Source organism: Lissotriton helveticus, chromosome 3_1 (genome assembly GCF_964261635.1).
Source record: "Lissotriton helveticus chromosome 3_1, aLisHel1.1, whole genome shotgun sequence".
In the NCBI taxonomy this organism is placed as follows: Eukaryota; Metazoa; Chordata; class Amphibia; order Caudata; family Salamandridae; genus Lissotriton; species Lissotriton helveticus.
This window is the reverse complement of record NC_136061.1, coordinates 1979647341-1979668611: the sequence shown is the minus strand read 5'-3', so window position 1 is coordinate 1979668611 and position 21271 is coordinate 1979647341. Positions and strand designations below refer to the sequence as shown.

The window sequence follows — 21271 nt, the reverse complement described above, 5'->3', positions numbered from 1 at the left end:
TGTATCCTGCGCAGTCTGTCGCGTGTGCTGGCATCCTGGGTGATGGGAAGGGCTGCATTACCAATCTAGGGGACCCAAGGAGCATAAAGGTTGTCCAGGCTAGCCTGCTTCCGCATTTCGTACCATGCCCACACCATGCAGCCAATCGTGCCATGTGCTGCTCTTGGGCACTTCGTGGTTTGATACAGTACCATCTGAAAGGGGCACGGGGCAGCAGCATTGTGTTCTGGTACTGTGTGAGCCATGAACTGTGTGAGGTATAGCCAATGAAGTGCAAACTGCTCCTGGGCACTGTGATTGTAAAAATCCGTATCTGGCGCACCCAGCACGTCCTGCTCAAATGGGAGTGAGAGTACTTCCAATGTGATCTGTGGCTGTTGCCCTGCCCATACAATCGCCCCCATGTGCGATCTAAGTTGTTCGTCTTAAACTCAAGGGGAGAGGCAGTGAGAGATTAATAAACAGAAAAATGTGGGTAACACAATCGTCTTCACTAGGGATAATCTACCAGCCAGAGAGCGGAAGCTTTGTCCAGGTCGTTCCAGCCAGTACATCAGTCAGCCATAGTTAGACTTCTAAAGGTCGTTTAAGTCGCAACTCAGCCAAACCCGCTCTCCCACCATAAAGGAAACTCTGAGGCTAACTCTTCAGTCAGCGACGTAAGTTAAAAAATCACAGAATCCCCCGAACTGATGTTAATCCCAGAGAGCCCACCGAATCTAGTGAAGTCCCTAATCAGGGCATTCTAATTGTCACAGGGTTTTTTTTTAATAAAGGGACATCGTCGGCTTACATAGACACCAGTACCACATGGGTTGTGAAAGCCAAGCCTCGATGGGTTTGATGCTGCCGGAGCCTAGCCTCCAGCCGCTCCATCACAATGCCAAAAAGGATAGGCGACGGGTTATCCCTGTCGAGTAGCTCGAGAGACTGGGAAGGGAGGCAAGATCACCCCATTGACTTGGAGGCGTGCCATTGGTTTTGCATACAGGAGAGCGATTAATCTTATGAAAGTGGGGCTAAGGCCCAGTCGGGCCAACAAAGAAAAGAGGAATGGCCCTTCGAGGAAATGGAATGCTTTTGTGGCATCCAGGAAAATCTTAGTCGCGCTGAGGGAGGGCTCTATGGTCTGTAATATTGCAAAAAAAAATTGAAGATTGTGAGATGTCCCCTACCCGGACACAAACCATGATTGGTTTGTTCGCGCTGTGATATGAAGCAGAGGGAGTAGTCAAGAGGCAAACAACCTCAAGGTAATCCTAGTCGATCCGCAGTTCAGCAATATAATCACTAGCCCAGGGTTTGCGTAACATAGCGTCCAGCTTCTTGCCCACCCTGTCTCCCTCACCACCATAACATATGGCATGCGTGTCTTTGCGTAAATAATGTGTTTCCTACTGAGCTGCTTCCTCAAATTCATTGAACATGCTACGTATGCTGGCTAACCTACCCAATCAGCAGTCTGTGTAGAATTGAAGTTCTTGTGCACGGATTTCAACCTCAAAGTGTGTTGGCTCACCACGCAGCGCTTGCAGAACACCTGCCTGTTTTCCTATACATTCCCAACTTATTAGTCTTCAACGCCTCTCCGATGGTCTAGCAGTAATCAACCGTGCCTACATTATGCGCAAAATATTCCACAATGGTCGACTGGATACTTTCCCTGAACACCTGATCCCACAGAGCACCCGCCGGCAAGCGCCACATGTGTGCTCGGTACTGAAACTCGGGCAGGCCAAAGGCACAGGGGCATGGACAGATAAAGTCTGTGGCAGGTAAGATGCCTCGCAGGTCCAGGTGTCCATATTGAGCACTGCTAGCCAATGATCAATGGGCGACCAAGTCACATAAGCAGAGGCCATGCATGTTCCCTCTTTGCTATCTCTGTGTTTGGCTCTCCAGAGATCAATAAGGTCGTTATCTGCCACTATAGCCTGCAACTATGCGGCTGCCCTAGTGTGGAGCTGGCGGGAATCCCCATACCTATCTACCAGCAGGTCTAAGACCACATTAAAGTCCTCCTTCCCCCCCCCCCATTAGGATTATGCCCGGGCCCAGTGGGCCCGCAATGCTTTAGACCTCCCCGAAAGAACGGGGATCATCCACATTGGGGCTATAGATAGATCTCAACCTGAGCAGGTGTCTATGCAAGAAGCCGGAGAGCATTACATTAACCCCTGCTTATTGCAGAGGACGGGGGTGCACGCCGGAGGCAGACCCTTCCGGATGAGAATAGCAACCCCTCCCCCGTACATAGTTCAAGTAGCGTGTGACATGTCGCTCCCCTATCCATCCCACAGGCAGGCGTTGTAAAGAGTGTTCAGGTGCAACTCTTGCTGGAAGCAAATATCAATGCCATGCCGCTACAGGTATGCCATCACAAGTCACACTTTGTGCCTATCATTCAAACCGTTTACATTGCACATTATACATGTTAACAACGCCATAACAGAGTGACAAGCCTGTCTCTTTCACGGTTTAAAGATATCGTCATATTTCCCTTTTTTTTGCGTCCGCATTTATTCGTGACGTGCATTTCCTGCAATGTTATTGCATCTTCTAAATATCAGCTGATCGCTGCTAAGCTTCTTGAATCTCCCAATCTCTACGTTTATGACTTATTTCTATGTATCCATATTTGCATGATCATTTTGTTTCCCAATAAGTAATATCTTATCCCTAGAGCTTCACTAAAGGTAGTTTCTTTCATGGCCTTGTTCACTAGTCCTTATGTGGGAATCCTATTTTGGGCTGACTAGCAATCAATAGTAGGGCTTGAAATGGTAAGATCCAGCCTGGTAAGCATACCCTGAAACCAGTCCCCAGATGCTTGTTTCCAGTCCTTGGCAGACCTGGCGTGGCAGGTCATGCTGGACAGTTCCTATGGGGAACTGGTTCAAGACTGATTTGCATACGGCCGAGTCTAAACTGGGGTGGCATGGTAAGCAACAAAGCAATTGATTTAGGCCCAAATCTCTGCACTGGGAGTGAGTGTTTGACATGGTTTAGCATTCAGTCCATTGATGTGTTCTTTTTTTTAAATAAACTGTTCCAGTACCCTGAATACCAAGAAATGGTCTAATCTTGAATGTGTTATGTACTGATGTGTAGCACGGAAACAATGTCCCTAGCATATCATGTTCTGCACACCCCTGTGTTTTGAATAAGACAGAGTGACAGGTGCACTGAAAATGCAATAATGGAAATGTAATAAAGAGTACATTGAGGTGGGTAACAATAAACAGCTGGTATTTCAAAGCCAACAGACACAATGGTGAACATGGGCTTTACAAATCAGTTGGATTACGTGTCCAATCTAAAATACACCTGAAATCTCTCCACTGAAATCACTCCCTTTCCATAATCACCTCACAGTCCTCTTCCTGTGTGAGATCCATTTCCTTGAAATACCCTAAATATATGTTGTCTCGTTATGTAGCAATACACTTTAGTAGGCTTGGCTTAACCATTTATACCTAATACATTGCATTATAATATCGTTCGACCAACTCTTCTGGCCATGGGAATCAAAGATCTTCCCTCTACTGAGCTTCAAACCTGCCTCTGTGTGTACCCCATAGATTTGCCCCTTTCTTGTCTAACCTCTAATATATCGACTACCCCATCCCCAAGCCAGGTCTCGTAGTTCAGTGGACTAATGCATCCACTCCAAGGATCTTGTTTGACCTCTTGGCCACAGGTTTAAATTCCGACAGGTTCACTCAGCCTTTCATTATTCAGAGGTCGATTAAAATAAGTCTCATTGAGTTTGATAACAATAAACATGTAATTTCAGGACCACAATACTCTTCAGGGTGAACATGTGCCTTTCTTATACCCCTCGTTTGTGTCCTGTTTACCCCTCAAAAGTACTCTTCACTATATAACAGTCAACCTATTGCCAAAGTGGCTTTTTTGCCTTAAGAATTCTGTTTGTATCTACAGCATGTTTGTCCAACTCTACTTGATTACAGAGGCAGGTGCTCACCTCCGCGTCCGAGGCTGTGACCATCAGGCTTTTCCCTCACCAATCTTCTCCACTCTACTTAAGCCCTCAGCTTCTCAAGATGGCGGCCCCAGCAGTTGGAGCAATCTGACACACTCGGAGCAGTAGGAGGTGGACACAGCCCCACTAGGGGCTCACAGTTGACTACCTCCACTGAATCACCAGAGTTTAGCATTTCTTATTCCCATCCCCGCAGATTGTGCCATTGAAAATATTTGTTGTTACTGTTAGGAGCGGATCTAATAGTGAAAAAAACACATGGCCCCAGCGGGAGAGTTCCCAACATGAGAACTCACCTGTCAGTCATTGGCCACACCCCCATCTCGATTTGTAAAACATTACTCGGCAGCAAAATCAGAGTGTTTTCAGGAGTTGGGGTAAAATAATCATGTTATAAATCTCAACTAGTATCAAGAGGAGACCCATCCACTGTAACACATGCTATGTCAGTCTTTATATAGCTGGGTCTAAGTTTCTTTTTTAAAATTCTTCCTAAGATATTGTGATGTCCTACCCAAGATACCTGCATGAAATTGTTTTGGTTCTCAGTGTACATCTCCTCAGGATAGACTTTGCACCCTTGGTAGTGGAAACAAAACTAACTTCCAACGGTTTGCCTTGAACCCCTGCATTGGCCAAATTCTTAAATAATTTCTACTAATATAGTGCTCAGTATTCATACGTTTCATACGTCACTCAATACATCTAGAAGCTTGCCTTTCTTGTCCCAATCCCTTTGCATTCTTTGCATCACTAAACCTCTCTGTAGCCATAATTGCATTATATACCCACAAGCATAAAATAAGGTTATCTTTGATATTGAGTAGTTTTTAGGGCTCGCCTACGACGAACGCGCTGAAAGCGCGTTCTCGCAAGCGAGAACTATAGTCGTCGTCTCAGCAGTCTGAGACCGACGAAGTGAGACAAGACCTGGCCGAGCAGACCGAAAGTTCATAAGAAACTTTGAAGATCTCATTATAACCATAATGCATTTTTTTAGGACACAATGGTTATTTTGTATTCCTCAAAATGTTCTCCCACGCCTCACGTACCTTACCCATAGCTCTTTAGATCATTTCGTCATTAGTTTAATAAATTCATTAGCTGAGTTCACTTTAGAAAACCTCTAGACAGGAGGCTGAGATCCGCCATGTTGGAAGGGGCGGGCAGACATGCAGCATGCTGGAGCAAAGGTAGCATACTGAAAATCCATTCCAATAAATCATGCCTACAGGGGCAAACCTACTCTCGCCATACTATTTTGATAACTAAAATACCTCCGTTTGTCAGTTTGATTTATGTACAGCGATTGTTCAGCTTTGTGCCATCTTAATATTGTCAAGTATTATCTTCAAGACAATCAGACCACCTTCGAGATATTAGCTGTCACTATGTTTTACACAGATTACAATTTAAGGGAAAAGCCAATCTTTTTTATAAGGATAAATTGTGTTGGCTATTCAAAGTGATGCATCGTCACTTTGTAAGCGAAACATAGTGAGCCTCTAATTCCTAATATCGAAAGAAATACATACAATTATTTTGGTCATTTCAAAGTCTTGCTCATTGTTGGGCAACTTGCATAAGTGCTCTTTACTATTCCTTATCACCTTGGATCATATAAAGCAGCAGTGCCCACCATCTCATCTATAAACAAGCATTTGCAATGCAATAGGTCTGGCATTTATGCGAGTTTGAGCTATTGACATCGCCTTTTTTTCGTTTTTAAAACCTAAATAAAAGGCATTGTCCTTTGCAATGTCAATAGCTTAAATTCGCGTAAATGCGAGACCTATTGCATTGCAAATGCTTGTTTACTTTTAAGTTTGATTGAAATGTTTTATTCTGTATACTGAAATTAAATTAAATTAAATAAAATACCAGCATTTGTAAAGCGCACAGCTACCTCCGAAGTGGTGTCCCGGCACTGGGGGCCCTTGGGAAGATTAAGCAAGCTATTGCCCAGAATCACATGGTGCTAAGCTAACCTGTCCCCGGCACCGGGGATCGAACCGTGAACCCCGTAGTCCGGAGTCAGACACCCTGGCCGCTGTGCCACACCTCTTCCACAAATTGTTTCTGTGATAAATACAATTTCTATATGAAGGGAGTTTATTTGAAAACTCTGTTGCAAAATCTTGCACACATGCTGAGGTTCTCTCGGAATTCATGAAAGGTAGAATACCTGTTCTGTAAAAAAAAAAAAGGATAACAAGTTACGGTATTAATTTTTTCCTTTTCAGGACGAAGTGGCTAATCTGCTGAAATGTGGCGCAGATCGTGGATTATGTCTGACAAGAACAATGACGACTGGGTTCCAAATCGAGGGAAGTGAGAGCTGAGGTAAAATTCTTCCATTAAAGGGGCCATACCAAAATAAAACACTGGATAGTGCTAGATTAAAAGGAATGTACAAATTTGGGATCTACTCCTTGTCCTTCACTTATAATCTTCTGTACCTTGTTTGAATGACTCTTCTGTGCTTCAGTAATCCCTCTGTAACTTTATATTAATGAATATAAGTCAATTAGCTTATGTTTTTCATTTTACAACTGCTTCAAAGTACTCAGTTCAATGTGTATTTTTAGTGCTTGGAACTGAACTTGTGTTTTTCAGTTGGTTAACATGGTTCAAGATGTTTATGAGAGAGATGCCTGATCTGTTTAGTCTGCACTTTTACATTGAGATAAAAGGGTGTGAGATGACTGGACTGCATGGTGTGATATATAAGGGATAAAGTCCCCCTTGCCATACCTTATAAGGATACTACAAGTAACGGAGGAATTCCATATAGAGGATTGAGGCTGTAGGCCAAGTTCATTTCTAAGGTTATGGAACACTGAGGTGACTTGCAATATAGTTATGTGCAGCAGGGTGTACTTTATCCCATTTAATATACAGCCACACCATCACGTTTCTCATAAATCATTAAAACCCTTTCTGCATACCTCTTTCATATGAAAAAGAGAGCATGTATGCATACATAAAGAATATAAAGGTAACCTCTAATGCAAAATTAAATGCATCAAAAACCTGATGGATATTTGTTGCAAAAAGGTATTAGAAACCATTCAATAGAAGTCACTTCAATTTTGTTTTTTAAAAAGCTGCAGTAACTCAGAATGTGTTAGAAATAGTCTAACATTCCTGCCGTGTCTGGTGGCTTAGTGGACTAATACATTCACTGCAGTGGCCTGTGTTCTACCTCCTGGTCACAGGTACAAATCCCGGCGGGTCCACTCAGCCTTTCATCCATTTGAGGTCGATTTAAAATGAGTACCATTGAGTTAGGTAACAATATACATCTGTTATTTCAGCGCCAAGATGCCCCATTGCTGGGGTGAATGTGTGCTTTACAAATACACCCGTTATGTTATTGGCCGGACCTGCATTACACCTCGGCAGCTGACTCTGGAAGCAGGCATTGTGACATCAGAACTCGACTGCAATAACTTGTCACAGTTAAGTTCTGACATCTTTTCTTTGTGATCGTCTTCTGGGGGGGTGTCAAGTTGCCAATTATAAAGAACTTGGACACAGACGTTTATTCAGGGATTACAGAATCCCATGTATTGTATATGTTATAAAGTACCCCCAGCCGTACATTGTAAGGATATTGCAGGTCACCGAGGGGTTCCATGGTCCTATAGAGGAACAAGGCTGAGTTCCTTAATAAGGTAAAGGAACTCTGAGGTGACTTGCAGTATCCTTATCACGTACAGCAGGGGGTACTTTATCCCTTGTAATCGGGGCCACTGGAATTAAACAATTGTGCGGCTGCGGTGATCTTCACATAACTAGATTTGCAGCTTAATCCGTCATCTACTGTGTAATCTGCAGATTTTAACAAAAAGACATTTCTAGCTCAACTGGTTTAGACGTTAGTGAAAACACAGTGAAACGTGTTGCCACACAGTGGAAGGACCTTGAATGGGCACCTGTCTGTAGTTTATTGCTATATTTGGGGGTTAAACTGGTACTAATGAGGTGCAACTAATGCCCAGACAGTGTTAAGTTTAAAAATGACTAAATAATGAGGTAATAATGTGCCACTTGAAGCTGCATAATTTGCCCTTTCTCACCACATAATTTACTCGACCTGCCGCATAATTTGACCCTCTCCTGATGCATCATTCCAGTCACACCATCACCGTTCTCTTAAACCACTTCAATCCTTGGTACGTAGCACTTTCTAATGAAAGGCAGTATGTCTGCAAACATGAAGAATAACCATAGAATCACTAGTGCAAAAATAGATGCATTTAAAAAGTTGTTAGCGAGTTGTTAAGAAAAGATGTTGGAAGCAGTTGAATAGAAGTTATGTTAAAATAAAAATTGCAGAAAGATTCAAACTTTAAATTTTCAAGAGAGATGGGACGGGAGTCAGAATCTGGTCTCACCGAAGATGGCTGGCTCCAGATAAACCGATATACCCTTCCGGCATCCCTTATTGGTTGTCGCTGCACCAAGTGGATGGTGCTATAATAAACAGTAGCCATTGACAGTGGGAGATGGGGTGGGAGGGGTCACGCCAGGAGCCTAAAAATCTGGCACAGACCACCTCCATTACTGCTTAATTGTGAGCCTTCACATCTGCGGTCGGACCAAACCCGCCTCTGCATGCCTCCGGCATCCTCATTTGCAGCAAGGAGACAATAAAAGGCTCCTCCGTCAGCGACCAGTCACCTAGCCCAACATTAGCTGCTACTGAGAGTTGATGTGGAGTGCACCAGGGGCCCTGATACCAACATACATTGGATCATCACAGGCCCGGGTGACCTGCAAACGGAGAGGCAGGCCTTCGATGCCTTCTGTCCTCTAGATCCAGATATAGGTACTCTGCCCACAGTCCCCTAGCTCTTTACCCTCCAGCAGCACATCCTGTACCAGTGACACTCCCTTCACAGTAGAGACTAAGCGTGGACAGATGCTGGCAACATATAGCGGATGGGCTCAATGCTACTTGCCCAATGGGGGGGCCCTATACTAACACCAACAACTCCTATGGTATCCTTGGGGCTTGGAGAAAATTGTCACTCATCGCCTTCCTATCATAAAATCCCATGTGTTCCTGATACTCCTGCGTTGCTGTTTTTCTTGAGCACTACTGTCACCCACCCAGTCCGACGTGCATGTTGGAACCACGGGGACTTGGAACCGACTACAGCATCCTGGACTGAACACCACATGACTGTGAGACTCCTCAGAACGAGGTATTTACATGGACCAACATCGTAACTCCAGACGACTCGATACTTTATACTTTCTTGCAGCCTCACTCATAACCAGCCATTACAAAGGCATACTTGGGCTCTTAGATCCTCAATAGAGTTCTTGCACAGTGAGATTGACATCTAGTGGTACCTAATAGCGCACACACCCTCAGATCTGCTAAGGGATACACATCGGCAGACGAGTAGACATACAATTTGATGACGTGGCTTTTCGTATCTCTCGGGTGGTGCATGTGAGACTCTTTCCTGCTGGCTGCTTTTTTAGTTGATTTACAGATGAAACTATTTCCTTTGGTACACCTTAAACCGGCAGATGGGATAACAAGCATCACATGTTTCAAGACTCCTATGGTGACCCTTGTCGCCCCCAATGTCAAAGACCAAGCGACTCATCAATTTCGTTTCACCGAGGTAGTAGCAGGACACACAAACAGCCCAGATCAGTAATGGCCAAAGTCGCATTGGAAATCCTACTGAAGAAACTTGCCTCTGGGGCGTAGTCTGGCCATGAACGAAGAATGCCGCCTGAACAGAGAACTCCGCTCCGAGAAGGGATCCGGATGGTGACTGTGGCCTTCCAGAGGCGGCTGGGGGCAAATTCTATGCCTCCCTCACTCTGGCTGGACCCCCTGATGGTCTTGGATCAAGATCCGAGGATGTCACACACTGCACCGAAGTGGATTCATCCTGTTGACGAGATGGGAGCGTGGGGCCTAGAGACGTGCCTGAAGCCTTGGCCCTTGCGTTGATGCTCTGTCCCACCCTCTGCACATCTTTGCTTTTTTGAGCCTGTCTTACGCGCCATGCTGAGCGCGCACTGGAGATTTGTGACCGCCCTGTGATCACAAAGGGAACAAACCCCCCTCCCTACCCTCTTGCCCCCCCCCCCCAGAGGCTCACAGTGAGAGCCTCTTGGATCCTTCCCCAACCCAGCGCCCAGCCCGACGTGGAAACACTGGACTGCCCCCTTTTGGCTCCCCACCTTGAGCAGGCAGGCCTACCTCCGAGGACCACTGCAGGAGGGTCGCAAGACGACTGCAGAGGGGGCAGCGCTCCTTGAGCAACGAAACCCAACCCCCCCCCCACTTTCCAGGCTGCAGTGCACCAGCTTCACCACCCCTTTCTGCAGCACCCCTGGCAGCTCAAGGGCCAACACGTCGCCCCGGTGAACAGACCTACTTCCAGGGGGCAACACAGCACAAGGTGGGTCTTCCCATCTCCCTGATTGGCGCTGGAAACTGTGGGGCTGTGGCCAGACATCATGCCCCAGGTTGAGCGGGCCATAAGCCCACCCCTTCCCCGATCACCATGTCGTCTCATGCACCACACTTGGATGTGCATTAACAAGCCGGCCACCCATTCTTTACTGCTGTAACTGTATACCAAGCATTGCCACCAAGGGCGAAGTGGGTACCCACATCAATCCCAGACATCCTTACCACGTCATTCCTGGGACGTCTAGGACAGGCTGAGTCTTACGCGACACTGGTCCTCTGGGCGGAACACAGTGTTAACCGCCCATTTCCTTATTCTTGGCCTGGCTATCACTCGGGAACCAACACAACACAGTGTGTTGAAAACTAGACCAGGAATACCTCTCGCCCGAAAATTCCCCTTGCGAGCCTCTGGAACTTCTCCTCTTCTCTCACAGCCCAGGCAGCAAATGTGACTTGACAGACTCTTCTGGGTTCTTTCACTGGTGATTTAAGGAACAACTTGCAACAACATCGTAGCATGGCGTGAGTCCTCCCTTATCCACTGGCTGCCATGGAGCAACCATACTAGACACTGCACTCGCTAGTCCACCATTGGGGCGCCATTGGTCCTGCTCTGCAAACACCAGGCAGCTTGGCACATCGGAGCAGGGCACCATCCTGTGAACAGGACCGAAAGTCTACCAACAAGCACGGGAGCATGTCGTCCAAGCAACTTCTATTCACGGAAGTACTCCAACAACCACGCACCATGGCCATGTAGGGTGACACCCCTCCTACGAACAGTTCCTGTATGCCCCCAACAGCCTATGCAATAGGCGAGACCATGGACCACATCTTGCAGGAAATCAGCTAGAAGGAATTGACTCCTATCTAAGATAGCATGCATGGCGAAATCGATTAGAGCGGATATTGTGGGGTTCCACGCCTGAGCGGAAGGACTGGACTTAAGGCTAACGGTAGGGGATGGTTGCCTCGACACTATGCAGGACAGGAATCAAGAACTTCTCTTCCTCTGTAGCAAACTGATTGACATGGAAGACCGCAGCAGGAGGGACAATGTCTGCTTTTTTTGGCTTCCCGGAGGCAATTGAGGGCTCCAATGCCAAAGCGTTTTTGAGAGATGCCAAACCCTGTCCCCTCATTGCCTATTTCCTATGCTGCGAGCAGACGAAGCAGATATTGGCTGCGGCAGGCGTCAAAGGGCCGATCACATACAAAGGTCATAGTATCCGGATGGCCGCAGATTTTTCCAGAGAGACTAACGATCGCCGCAAGGCCTTTCTCTCCCCAAGACCTAGATTACGCCAGATGAACATCAAATATGGTCTTTTTGAGCCTACCCGCTTCCACATTACTAGAGATGGTGACTCCAAGGATTTCTATGAACCAGAAGATCTACGCCGGTTCCTGGACACCATAGGATTGCAAGACATGGACATCAAACATGACGCTCCTGATCAGTCATATAACCGCACCCTCCCCTAACCATCGGACCGCAGACAGCGTATTACCAGCTGATCACAGAATCGTGGAAGAGAACATGAAAGGACAACCCGCACTCATGAGGACAAGGCTTCTGCCCTCCAAACCATGACCGCCTTTATTCATGAATAACAGAGGGACAAATCCGACTCGCCTCTGAAGTTCACATCGCTTGCACTGTTTAGGCTATTTGAGTGTTGTATAAGTAATGTATGGATGTTGCTACCACAGTTCTTGCGGTTCTCTTTGTAACTGCCACCAGCATCTGTGCTTAACCTGTTGTACCCTTACATCTTTTTTCCCCAAATCCAGCCTTGACTCCGATACTGTTCCCCTATGACGTACTGAGCGTATCTATGTTAACAGGGGTTGCCCTTCCCTCACTTGCCAACATTACACCCTCAGCCTGCCTGACTCCTTCATCTTCATGACCTACCCTGAGCATCGTCCTGTCCTCCCGGTAGACTATGATCTTGGAGCGGTGCAATAGCGAGTTTAAACCTGTGGTAGGAAGTCTAGTGTTACCTGTGCTACATAGTCATTTATAGCTACTCCCTTTCAGTTTTATTTCCCCTCCCCCTTCTCCTCTCATACCCTCTCCTGTCTGGTTACTTTGTGCCTCATCGCATCGACCCGGCCTCCCCTCCGGCCTCCCCTCCCTCCTCCCTCCTTCCTCCTCTTCCTCTTCCTCTCACCCCCCCACCCCTCCCCCAACTAGTTTCATTCTGATCATTAATCGCATCCCCAGGACGATAACACCTTGACCACAGTCCTTGATTGTACCACCGTGCCCTATATCCCCTGCTACGTGCCAGGGGCTTACCCGAAACCTGCACCCTTTCTCCCTCCACCGTTCCCTCCTAGCGCCGGCATAACTTTTCTCTACATACTTTTTCTACTCTACTCCTTCTCTCTCCTGTTCTGCATCTCTCACTCACTTTTCCCTCTTATTCATATAGATTCTCGTACCCCTTTATATCAGACCTCTCATCACCCCCCCTCCTCCCAATTATCGCCCCTGACGCCTCTCTCCCTGTTATTCCCCTGTGGCGGAGTATTGCTCCTCTTGCATTTCATCACACTCTTCTCATTGCAAGAGTCTTTGATATACGTTAGTGGGACCCTATTACTCCCCGCCCAATTCTAATTCACATCATGAGTGCCACTCACACACTACTTGCTATAACCTGGAATGTACGTGGCCTCACTCATTATATCAAACGGAAAGAAATACTCTCTTAATTAACAATCTAAACGAGTGGATGTGGCACTGCTGCAGGAGACTCATCTTGATGCTCTGGAATCAGTTAAGATATGCAGAGATTGGGTGAGGAAGGTGATTCACAGTAGTGTGCATGGTGATTCTCAGTAGTGTGCATGGTGGAGATACCCAAGGCGCAGGACCCCACGCACATGTGGCGTGGCAACCTTTCTACGAAAATCCCTTCCGTTTACAGTGATAAAAACATGGACAGCCCCAGACGGGCGATAAGCGTTTGCTAAACTGAGGCTAGGAGACCACCATATATGTGCACGGTTGATTTACGCTCCGACTGGAGCGAAAAAATCGTTTCTCCTCCATCTAAACCATCTTCTGGTGGAGACAAGTGCCTTGTAATATCTTATTTGTGGTGACTGGAATCTTGTGAGGGACTCTGTTCTGGATAGAACGGGACCTCTTGATAAGGGTAGAGCCGCAGACAGGGCCCTAATGAATGATGTGCTCGTGGACAATGGTTTGGTGGACCACTGACTTCTGAGTCACCCCACAGATACAGAATATACCTTTACCTCTCCGACACATGGCACGCTCTCGCAACTGGACTATTTTCTTTTTTCCAACAGGGTCGTGCAACGCACTCTTGAATCCCAAATAATGGAGGCAGCACTTTCCGACCACTCCCTGGTTCTCCTTTCACTGGAAGTAGGGCTGGCCAGACCAGGACGCAAACAGTTGCCTGGCAGACATTCGGTCCAATACCCACCTCTTTCCTGCACACCCCACCATACAGCATTGTAAATCTCTGGAGCAGGCCTGGATGGCCTTAAACAAGTCTCTTCACCTCCAAAGCAGAGTATGCTCCGCAGAGGTTGAAGGGGAGGCACTGAGCAGGGTGAGAATACAGGGATGTTACTGGCGGCATAGCTCTGTCAGCGAGAGGCTGCCATGGCTATACAGGCCATAAAATCGGCAAAGGGGAAAGCTCCTACTCTCCCCCTAGTACACCGTGAATGAATTTGCTTCCTTCTATGACTCCCTCTAGACTCTGGGGAACCTGTTGAGGGGGACAAGCTGACCACCTTTCTAAAGAAGGTGAATCTTCCTCGCCTCTCGAACAAGGGCATGGAGCTACTGGAAGAGCAGTTCAGCAGGGAAGAGAGTGAGTTGGCAATAGCCAAATTACCCTATCATAAGGTCTCTGAGGAAGATGGCTTTCTAGCAGATTTCTATCGCTGGGTGGCTGATAAGATAGCTGGCACTCTGCAGACAGCGGAGCACGCGTCCTATTTGGATCCCCTTTCCAATAGGGCAGTATTAGTGGTCTTGCCCAAACCTGGTAAGGACCCTCTGTTGTGTGGCAGCTATCGATCGGCCCATCTCCCTGCTGAGTTGCAACATTAAAATCTTGGCCAGTATCTTGGCATCCCGGCCCACAAAAAGTCCTCCCCTCATCGGTGCACAGCAACCAAGTAGGATTTGTACCATGCCGTTCCTCTAGAAACCACGCCCATACGCTCTGGTCTGCCAAGGACCTCACTAGTGACACGCTAGCACTCACACATCGACGCGGGTAAGGAGTTTGATTGCATCAAATGGGATTATCTTTTCAAAGTAATAGAACATTTCTGCTTAGGTGACCAATTAATTGCCAAAGTGCGATTGCTAAACGACAATCCTACTGCGCAGGTGAACTGCTGGGGTTTCATATCAGATCTGTTTCCAATTCGCAGAGGAGAACATCAGGAGTTCCCCCCCCTTTTCCCCACTTCTCTTCCTCCTGGCTGTGGAACCCATGGCAGCCAACATATGTAACTCGGCTAGCATCACAGGCATAAGCCTTCCGATCGGTGACTCCAAACTTTCCTTCTAATCAGGTGATGTTCTACTAAGTCATTGATCTGCGTTGGTTCCCTGCCATCTCTGCTCCAAATCATAGATGATTTCTCCTCCTTTTCTGGGTATAAAATAAACTGGGAAAAGAGCAAAGCACTTCCAAGCTGTTGGAGGTGCACAAATACACACTGCATATTTATTTATTTTATTTAAAGAGTTTTGTATAGCGCGAACATGACCCTTGGGTATCGGAGCGCTTCACATTACATGAGGTAGGTTAGAGATACATCTTGTATAATAGAACGATTCATAATGATATGAGGTAGGTTAAGTATACAGCCATAAGGTATTAACATAAATATATACAAAGACAATGAGGTAGATTTAGGATACAACTTGATATCAAGGTGTACTGGGATTTCCAGTACGGAATAGTGCTGAAACGTCTTTTCACTGTGCATTCTACATTCCTGAGTCCGGAGTAGTATAGTACCGATATAAGTTATTATAGCTGGTGACTTTCTCTTTACTTACATTGTTGTTCTGTTTTGGTAACATCTATGTCGCGGTGATAGTGATGAGCTGTCATGCCTATGGAAGGAACTTACTCATTCGGAAAATCTTAGCTTCCCTCTTAAATGTTGCCGTGTTTGGAGGGAGTGAATTCCAAATTCTGGGGGCTGCTCCTGCGAAAGCTCTATCGTACGTTTTTTTTTTCCAGAAGATGGGTGGTCTCTGCAACATCTCCTTGGCACTCCTGGCTGGTCTGCTTCCTCCTGATAACTCAAATTTTGGGCCCGGTATCTTGGTGTATTTTAGTGGAGCGCTTTGTGGGTAATACATGCCATTTTGAGTTGAATTCTGGCTTCTTAAGGAAGCCAGTTTAACGCTTTCAGGTGTGGAGAGATATGGTTGAGTTTCCTCGATCCGGTGAAGAGTCTTGCAGCTGCATTGAGGCATGTTTTCAGTGGTGCTGTTGACACCCATATTCAATCCTCGAGATAACTAAGGATTGGACTGCCAGTTTGAGATCAGCCGTATAAATGAATGGTTTCACTTTTCTAATCTAGTTCAAATTAAATCGTGCACTTTGCCATTGATTTGATGTGGACTTTCATTTCTATGTTCTCATACAGCGTGATTCCTAGTGATTTCGCTGAGTCTACTAGAGTAGGGGTGCAGTTTAGTGCTGTGATAAGTTTGGTCCATTCATTCACCTCTGTGTGGTTCTTTGGTGGTGAAATTAATAGGAATTCCATTTTTTGTGCATTTAGCTTCAGATGATTGCTAGTTAACCATTGTAATTAAATTTTGAAGGCCTCATTCATTAACTTGATGTCTTCCAGAGATGCGATCTTGATGTATATCTGCGTGTCGTCCACGTACATGTGATAGGATATGTTTGCGTCTCATAGGATTTCTGTAAGAGGTTCGACATATAAGTTGAACAGTGATGGAGATAGTGTAGAGCCTTGAGGGACTCCAATTGAGTTAGGGCATGTTGGTGATAGTGTCTGGTTGACCAGGAATCTTTGCGTTCTATTCTTAAGGAAGGATTCAAACCATTTCAGCACAATTCTAGATATTCCCATCCTGTCATGAAGCCTGGTTAGTAATATTTCATGATTTACCGTGTCAAATGTAGACGACCGGTCAAGAAGGACTAGTAGACATGTTCGTTTGTGGTCTAGGGCCTGTAATGCGTCATCGACAATATGTAGGATCGCTGTTTCCGTGCTGTGTCCTGTTCGGAATCCCGACTGGCAGTCGTCCAGTAGCGTGAAATTGTCGATGTGATGGCTCAGTTGATTTTTCACACATTTCTCAATTAATTTGGCAAGTAATGGAATATTGGTCACTGGGCGAAAGTTATTAGGATCTGCCGTGTCCGCTGTAGGTTTTTTGATGATGGGGACGACTTGACATGTTTTTAGGCATTCTGGAAGGATCCCTTGGGATAGAGGCATGTATTATTTTTGTCCATATTGGAATGACGATATGGCTGATTTCTTTTAGGCATTGTGAGGGGAGTGGGTCATTATAGTGGTTATTAGGTTTGATATCCGAGAGCTTTTTTTTTTTTTTTTTTAAACCTTTATTGCACAAAAGCATAAACAATTACGGGCCCACAACCAACCGGCCGGCCTAGACAGAAATCGGTGCATAATAGCAAACAGCACGGCAACTCAGTAGCGATGTAAACACATGCACAAGCGATCAAGGTTACATAGAATCATTTACGCCGCCGAGGAGCAGGAAAAAGCAAGGTTTTGATTTTATAATGTTCATAAAACAAATTCGATTAAGAGATGTTAGAAAGGATCAACAGTCACAGTATACTTCAAGAACAGAGGCGGGCGATGTTAAGCAAGGAAGTCCACAAGCCGAAGAACAGGAGCAAAATGGCCGCACTGTGATATCTGAGCAGGATTGAAATTCACATAATAAACAGAACGCCGATCACCCCCCACCCAACCCCGACCCGAACCATGACCCCAAGAAAAAGAAAAGGAAAGGAATCAAAGAATAGAAAGAAAAAAAAGGCCCATAGGAACAAAAACCAAACAAGGATCCCCACCCAACCCCCCACCCTGCACACACGTAGCGGCTACGGCCTACCCCCCCCCGTAACGGCGTGCCTGTCGCCCAATAAAGAATACCCGAAATACAGAAAGAAAAGAAAGGAAGAAGAAAACACACATATGTAACCGGAGGAGGGCCAGAATTACGTGCCCTAAAAGGAACACCAGGATATGTGCGGCCGCTCAACCCATCGATCCCCCATTAAAACAGATCCATCGTCCAGTTCCCTCACCTACACAGCACAGTCCCAGAAAGCCAACAACAGGAAACAACAGTAAAGAGCAATGTCAACCTTGTCCCTGACGATCCAGAGTGGCAGCGAAAGGCAAAAATAGAACCACCCACCAGAGTAATGGGAACAACTGCAAGTACCACAGCGAAACAGGGCGCAGTCCGGTAAGGCCAGTCCAACACAAAGTCAGCGGTGCACAAAAAAGAGTGATGCGCAAAAGCGGGTCCCCAACGATGAACAGTGGAAGCAGAAGCGGCGCGTCCAGGACACCACAGGAAGAATATCCAGCCGGACCAGAAGAAAATGCAAAACATGGCGCCCAAAGGTGACTCCCCCGCAACTGTGCCGGACCAGGATTTTCGCAACACTCCATGAGTGCAGCAGACAGTGTCGTTGCAGAAGCCATTTTTCGCACCCCCAGCGCCTCCAAGCACATCCGGATAGATAGCTCACCGTGCACAGGCTCAGGATGTGGCGAAGCGCTCAGCACGTGATCCCTTCCACGATTTGAGGATAGCGTAGATAAAACAGAATCCAGGCGGCCCCCCAGGTCCCGGGCGTGACCAACCCAATCGGAACGCAAAGCAGCCAGGGCGCCGAGAATCTCAGCGATCTGGAGGGGAACCTCCGGAGAGGAGGATAATGCAGCTCCATGGAAGCGATGGTCGATGGCCAGGGGCAGTCCTCGAGCCAACACACCGGCATCCCCCTCTCGCTGTTCGTCCTCCAACAGGCGCCCCGGCGAGCATAGCCAGGTCACGGGGACATGGGCAGCCAGCTCCATAGCAATGTGCACAAAAAGATAGTACGTCGTCGGGAAGAACAAACACCCCAGTAGTCGGGTGATCCACCAGGCACAATCGCTGTGTATACGGCACAAAATGGCCCCCCTCCCCGTTTCGCAGAGGGAAGGCACAGGAGATACAAATGTAGCACAAACCGCTACCGTGCTGGGGTAACAAGAAGTGAAAGCGTGTCACCGCAGAAACTCCAAGCGGCCGCCGTTTCTCGCTGGCCGACTGCGCCCTGCTGTCTGCGGTCGCTGGTGTGATGGCCGGAGTTCGTCCGCTCCGAGAACAAAGAGCCGATCGCCGCCATCAATAGCCAAAAGTGAACAGGGACTCCCAATCTGTTCCGTCGAAGGGATCATGCCGGGAAGCACACCGCAGGAATCAGCAGCACTCCCCGAATCCGGTACCGTCTCAGGAAGATCGGATAAGTGTCAGGATGCGGGACGGCACGGAGGGGAGTAGATCGGGATAGCGGAGCCGAGGGTTCAGGCGGCCATCATGGTTCCAGGCTAGGCTCCTCGAGAGCTTTTTGGAGATGGTATTCTGGTCATATAGTTTCCCACTGTGCCTTGTTTTTTGCCATTTTATGGTCGATTTTCGAGGTGTTATTGTTCAGTGAGGGTGGTTGGTTGGGAAGGTTGTCAGCTGCACTCCTGAGTTCTATTTCAAGCGTGTTGGCCTTGTCGGGCGGAGTCCGAAGATTTTATGTTTGTTAGTTTGGGGGCTTCAACCCGCCCCTCTTCTTCATTGGCTTGCTTCCTAAACGGAGGCCAGCCATTGGAGGAGAGGGGCGTCACTCGGTTGAAGCCCCGTCTTTTTCGGATTCGGGGGCGTGTTTTTTGCGTTCTTTCTACCTGTGAGGTCATCAGTCTCTCAGCAAAAAACACGCCCCCGATTCAGAAAATTTCGGACGTTTGCGGCCGCCATTTTTGTTGTTGTTGTTGGCAGGAACAGCCTCGCTGCCACTCCAGGTAAGTTACCCCCTTTCCTCTTAGCCTCAGTGTCCCAGCGCCCCTGCTGATTCCCAAGGACTAGGCACACAAGTCAAAGAGAAGGGGGGGGGGGGTATTTTCCCAGAACAGACTGTCCAGAGACAGGGCTCGTTCTCTTCTGCGAGTGCTGCGGGGAGCTCTGGCTGGACGCCCGTCCCCGGGCCCCAGGCGGAGGAGCGCCCTTTCCTGCCGGTGTTCTGAGAGTGGCTGCCGGTCCCACCCTGCGTACTTCCTCAGGATGCCGAGCCTTCCCACGCCAAGGATCAACTCACAGATTCAGGTATGGAGGTGCGGCCGCTAGAAGAGACAAACTCGGGCCCTGGCGAGCCCCGTAACAGCATGCAGCCGCCCAGGCCAACCCGTGCCGCCACACGTGGCAATACCGGGGAGAATGCAGCCCTGCTTGAAGTGCAGGCAATCAATCCCCCATTACATCTATCCTGTCCCGTACTCCCCTTGGCTACCTCTCGCTCACCACAACATCTCTCACGAGGCATTGCTCTCTGCAAGTCCCAACGTGTATCTCGCCTCACATTGGCTCCCCAGCTCTCTGCTCATTCTCTTCTGCGAGTGCTGCGGGGAGCGCTGGCTGGACGCCCGTCCCCGGGCCCCAGGCGCAGGAGCGCCCTTTCCTGCCAGTGTTCTGAGAGTGGCTGCTGGTCCCACCCTGCGCACTTCCTCAGGATGCCGAGCCTTCCCACGCCAGGGATCAACTCTCACGGATTCAGGTATGAAGGTGCGGCCGCTAGAAGAGACAAACTCGGGCCCTGGCGAGCCCCGTAACAGCATGCAGCGGCCCAGGCCAACCCGTGCCGCCACACGTGGCAATACCAGGGAGAATGCACCCCTGCTTGAAGTGCAGGTAATCAATCCCCCCATTACATCTATGCTGTCCCGTACTCCCCTTGGCTATCTCTCGCTCACCCCAACATCTCTCACGAGGCATTGCTCTCTGCAAGTCTCAACGTGTATCTCGCCTCACATTGGCTCCCCAGCTTTCTGCTCAATCTCCAACCCCAGGGATATCATCGACATGAACCCCTCATATGACCCACATCCCTCGCCATTCGTTTGTCTTCCATTTCCATCTCCTTTCCCATCTGTTCACCACTCCCTCCCCGTTTACCTTTCTCTCTTCCCTCCCATCAAACCCCGCCTCTGTCGACAACACTATCCTGCCTTTATGGCCCAACTCCTTCCCACGTATCCAACTCCTGGTCCATCTCCGCCTGGCACACCTGCTTTAGCGCCCGTGAACAACCACCCCTTTGCCCTTCGGTCCCGTTCCCAGGCACACAACCTTTCAGGCGCTATAACCAGCCCGATTATGGGAAGCGCACCCTTAACTCTTTTTTCAAAATTCTACTTCTTTCCCTTCATTTGCTCCACCTCGTTTTTCTGCACTTTAGCTTTCTCTTGCCCCACCTGCCCATCTTCACACCTCCTTCTCACTGATACCTGTGTCTATGATTGCCTGCTAGTTGGGCCACCCATCTCCCAGCAGTCTCTTACTTGGAAGGACCAGGGTAGATTTCTGCAAAGTCGGGGCCCGTGCAGAAGGGGATGGAGGACTGCCAGCGAGCCGACTTCCCCTCACGGCTGAGAGTCAGCTGAGCGAGCCTGCAGTGGTCCAGGGTCGGGCGCCCCCGTCCGCCTCTGCAGTCCAAGGCTCTGGCAGG

General features: G+C 48.0%; 1 protein-coding gene across 4 annotated transcripts in view; it reads left to right on the top strand.

Moving 5' to 3' along the window:
• The window catches only part of ASB7 (ankyrin repeat and SOCS box containing 7), a 313217-nt gene that overhangs the window by 51737 nt on the left and 240209 nt on the right, over positions 1–21271 (top strand). For all 4 annotated transcript variants that reach the window (XM_078683104.1, XM_078683105.1, XM_078683106.1 and 1 more), the window contains one exon: positions 6250–6349. The gene's annotated coding sequence lies outside the window, so the exon portion shown is untranslated. The remainder of the gene's footprint in view (positions 1–6249; positions 6350–21271) is intronic.